This window comes from Trachypithecus francoisi, unplaced genomic scaffold (assembly GCF_009764315.1).
Source record: "Trachypithecus francoisi isolate TF-2019V2 unplaced genomic scaffold, Tfra_2.0 Lachesis_group6, whole genome shotgun sequence".
In the NCBI taxonomy this organism is placed as follows: domain Eukaryota; kingdom Metazoa; phylum Chordata; class Mammalia; order Primates; family Cercopithecidae; genus Trachypithecus; species Trachypithecus francoisi.
This window is the reverse complement of record NW_022681471.1, coordinates 77,589,215-77,593,230: the sequence shown is the minus strand read 5'-3', so window position 1 is coordinate 77,593,230 and position 4,016 is coordinate 77,589,215. Positions and strand designations below refer to the sequence as shown.

Sequence of the window (4,016 nt, the reverse complement as noted above, 5' to 3'; positions counted from 1 at the left end):
CCAGCAAGTGCCAGAGAACTTGGCTTAGGATCACCTCCACCCATGTCAGTCAGCTCTGCTCTCAGGCCAGGTTGTGGTCCTCCAGCTTGGCTCCTGGGAGTAGTGGTGCCCGCATGGAGGGTGGATGGTACATCTCTTTAGGATGCAGACAAGGCAAGTGGGAACACTGGCATTTGACAGTCCCACAGAAGGGTAATTGATACCCCTTCCCCTCCACTGACAACGCAGAACACAGAGGACACCCTTTCTTCCCACAGAACTCCTAGCAAAGGGGGAAGAGGCACAAGATAAGATTTTCCTCAGAGACCCAAACCACAAGTACAGAATAAATAACTTAAAAGCACTAATGAAGGGAAATGGGGGGCTTTGGAGGCAGGAGCTCTGAGATAGGAAGAGAAGCCAGTCAAGGTGAAAGGGGGTGGCAAGCAGCAGTTGGGAACTTGGGCTGCCATGGTAGGGCAGTGGGGCAGGGTGGGTAGGAAGAACACAGGGCCACCCCAGGAGATTGAGGCTGGGCCCCTTCCTGGGGCAGGGAATGAGGTAAGAAAACATTTCAAATAAAGCAGCATAATTCCCTCGCACCTTGGGACCCCACTCCTCACCAGCCCTGGGTCAGGGGGGAGAGTCATGGGGAGTAATTCTGACACAGCTCCCTCTTCATACCCTCTCTTTCCCATTCCTTGAAGCTGTATTGGCTGGAGGTCCTTTCTTGGCATCCAACAACAAAAGGACAGCTCCTGCTGCCAAGGAAGCCACTGGGGACTAAGGAGAAAGGGCTGTCCCTGTGAAGGGCAGGGAAGGTGGCGGCAATTCTGGATGCCCACCTCAGCAGAGAGTACTCTGTGCCTGCCTACCCCTGGGACTGGGGACATTTGATAGGATTCTCCTCACAGACAGGACATGCCCATCCTTGCCCCTCAGCTCTAAGTACTGGACCCATTTACATTGCTGAGGGCAACAAGGGCAGGCCCCCTTCAGGCTCAGCTTCCAACCCACAGCCTTCTGGACCACTACATTGCTCCTCAGCAGGGCTTAGTCCAATTCCGACGGTGGGGGACAGGCAGTGCCCTGACACAGTGCCCAGTCAGGCCCCTGGCCTAGCTGGACATTCAGTAACTCACAGAATAAATAGAAAAACAGCCTCCCCACCAAACTTACGTCCAAGGCATAATACGTCCAGGTCTGAGTCATGCACGCCGAGGAGTTGTGCTCCATTGTAGAGGACCTTGACATCCCCCAGGGGCACATAATCAGATCCTCTGCCTGCCTGGCACACTGAGATTCCCAAGCCCCAACCCCCAGCAGCCATTCATTTGCCAGGCTATGGCACCTGGGTGGGGATCAGGAGAGAGGGTTCTGCTCAGCCAAAGGCTATCCTTTGCACCGAAGTCTGTTGATGTCATCATAGATGTTGGCCATCAGGAGTATTGGTAACTTTGGCTTCTTGTTGGAGCCCAGGTCGGAGGAAGTCCCTACCAGGCTCAGATGGGATTCCTTTTTCTTAGTTTTCTGTGTCTCAGAGCTGTTGGTACCTAGACCCCATCCCTGATTTTCACTTGTCTTGGGGGAGCCTGAATCAGAGGGTGAGAGATCAGAGAAGCAGTCCCACCGAAGCTGGCTGATCAGGGCCTGGCTGTCAGTCATGTCAAAGCTGTCATTATCCTGGGAACTCTCCACCTCTGGATGGACAGCTGAGGCCCCGAAGAAATATATCTGCAAGGTTCACCTCTGCTCATCTGTGTGCTGTGGGCAGTGCAGGGAATTTGTGCACATCTTCTTGGTATCTTCAGAAATCACCCTACATCGCATGCTTAGCAGGATATGAAACTCCTCTGGTCCCAGGTTTCATAGCTGATCCCAGTTGAGTTGTTATACTTAAAAAAAAAAATCAAATCACTAAGTTCCCCATTTTTGCATTTTAAAGACTCGGATCTTCGAGGGGAATCGGGGTTCTTGCCTGATTTTCTCTTCTCGACTTTATTCTCTGAGCCATAGGACCAGTCGTTGTCGTTGATGTCATCATTATCCTCTTGGTCACTCTCAGACTTGCCCATATTGTTGCTATTGGCAATTCGGTGGTTGGCGATTCGGCTGCTATTCCCACCCATTCCCAGGCACTTATCCAGATGGAGAGCAAAACGGGAGGCAGGAATGCTACAGTTGCAACTGGGGCAAACACACTCCTTGCTCTCCCAATGGTTGAAAACCAAAATCGTTCACGCTATCAGGGTCCATGTCATCCAGGAAGAAGTAGCCACACTTGGCAGCCTGATGTACCTCAAAGCAGAATCCCGAACAAGAATTCTAGACCAGGTCCGCTTATATTTCCCTAGCTATGGCCTCTAGCTTGCTGTTATTCAGGCCAGACAAAGGCATTTCCTCCATTTTCATTTGTAAACTCTTGTGGAGAGGAGGCTCTGACTATTCATAGCACAGCAAGTGGGCGGGGGTTGGGGGGTGGAGAAGGAGGAATGGGGGAGTGGGGAGAAAGAGAGGGGTGGTCAGGAAGTCTCTCAGGGACGCATTATCTGGGGGTGGCTTCTCCAGAACCCCATGTCCATTGGTCCATTCTCACCTCTCCCTGGGGCCCAAGGCCCGGCCAGGGGTTGGGCCTCCTTCCTGCCTCACCGCCTCACCGGGCGGGCGGCCATGGCCTCTTCCGTTCCCTTCTTATCGAATCGCCGCCTCCTCCTCACCTACCCTGCCCCGGCACTGTCCTCTGCGCAATCTTGGCTACACTTTAGAGTCACCTGGAAAACTTTTAAAAGTTCAAATATCCAGATATTACCTCAGACAAATTAAATCGAAGTCTTTAGGAGTAGGTCCCGGACATCAGTATTTCTTAGAGCTCTGTATTAGTCTGTTCTCATGCTGCTAATACAGACATACCTGAGACTGGATATTTTATAAAGGAAAAAGGTTTAATTAACTCATAGTTCCATATGGCTGGGGAGGCCTCACGATCATGGTGGAAGGCAAAGGAGAAGCAAAGGCACGTCTTACACAGCAGCAGGCAAGAGGGCATATGCAGGGGAATTCCCTTTTATAAAACCATCAGAACTCATGAGACTTATTCACTATCAGGAGGACAGTACAGAAAAGACCTGTCCCATGATTCAATTACCTCCCACTGGGTCTCTCCCACAACACTCTGAGATTATTACAATTCGAGGTGAGATTTAGGTGAGGACATAGAGCCAAACCATATCAAGCCCCCCCCACCGTCTGATTTCAATACGCAGCCAAGGTTAAGAACCACCACATTAGAGTAATCACTGTGTAAATCTAGATGCCATTTGAGTTATTGTGACAAGAGATATAACTAGCAACATTTGCAGAAATTACCATTTCTTCTTCCTTTCCACTTTTTGGTATGGGCATACATAATAAATATTATTCTGGGAAATCAAACTTAAATACTGTCCTTGATGAGTGTGTGATCAAAATCTAGAGTCAGGGGCTTGCCAGGCATAGGAATAATTCTTATGATTTGAAACAGTGCCTAAATGGGATAAAGGGTAAGGAGAGAGCCTGAAATTAGATAACAGATACAAAATGCCCTCCTACGTCATCACGCCCTATTACTTGGACATAATACTATCCAGTATTCAAAGGGTTAATATCATATTACTTGATTCTTTGGTAAGTTTCCTACCCTATGAATTCCTTCTCTTATTTATTTTTTTATGGGAACCAAGTTACCTAAAGTCTTATTTTAATACATTTAATGTTATAGGCAACTATGTTGGGACCTATACATCTCATAAAATAAGCAATAAATATATTTATTAGGCTAAGATAAATTGGAATAGGAAACATCTGGCAATATTCTGTTTGAGTTCTCACTTTTGCAGGTCAGTACAACAGTGTGGAACAAATATGTATATATATTTAAAGAAAGAATTAGTATTGGAAGACTGGAAAAAAGAATATCAAATGGTTAATAGAATTTCGATTATAAAAACAAAGGCAGACTGTTTTGTCTATCCTGTACATGGCTTCCAAAATAAAATAGG

At 47.8% G+C, this 4,016-nt stretch overlaps 1 pseudogene; it reads right to left on the bottom strand.

Moving 5' to 3' along the window:
• Positions 1 to 1,371: 1,371 nt before the first annotated feature.
• Positions 1,372 to 2,391, bottom strand: LOC117077753 (annotated as a pseudogene).
• Between the last annotated feature and the right edge of the window lie 1,625 nt (positions 2,392 to 4,016).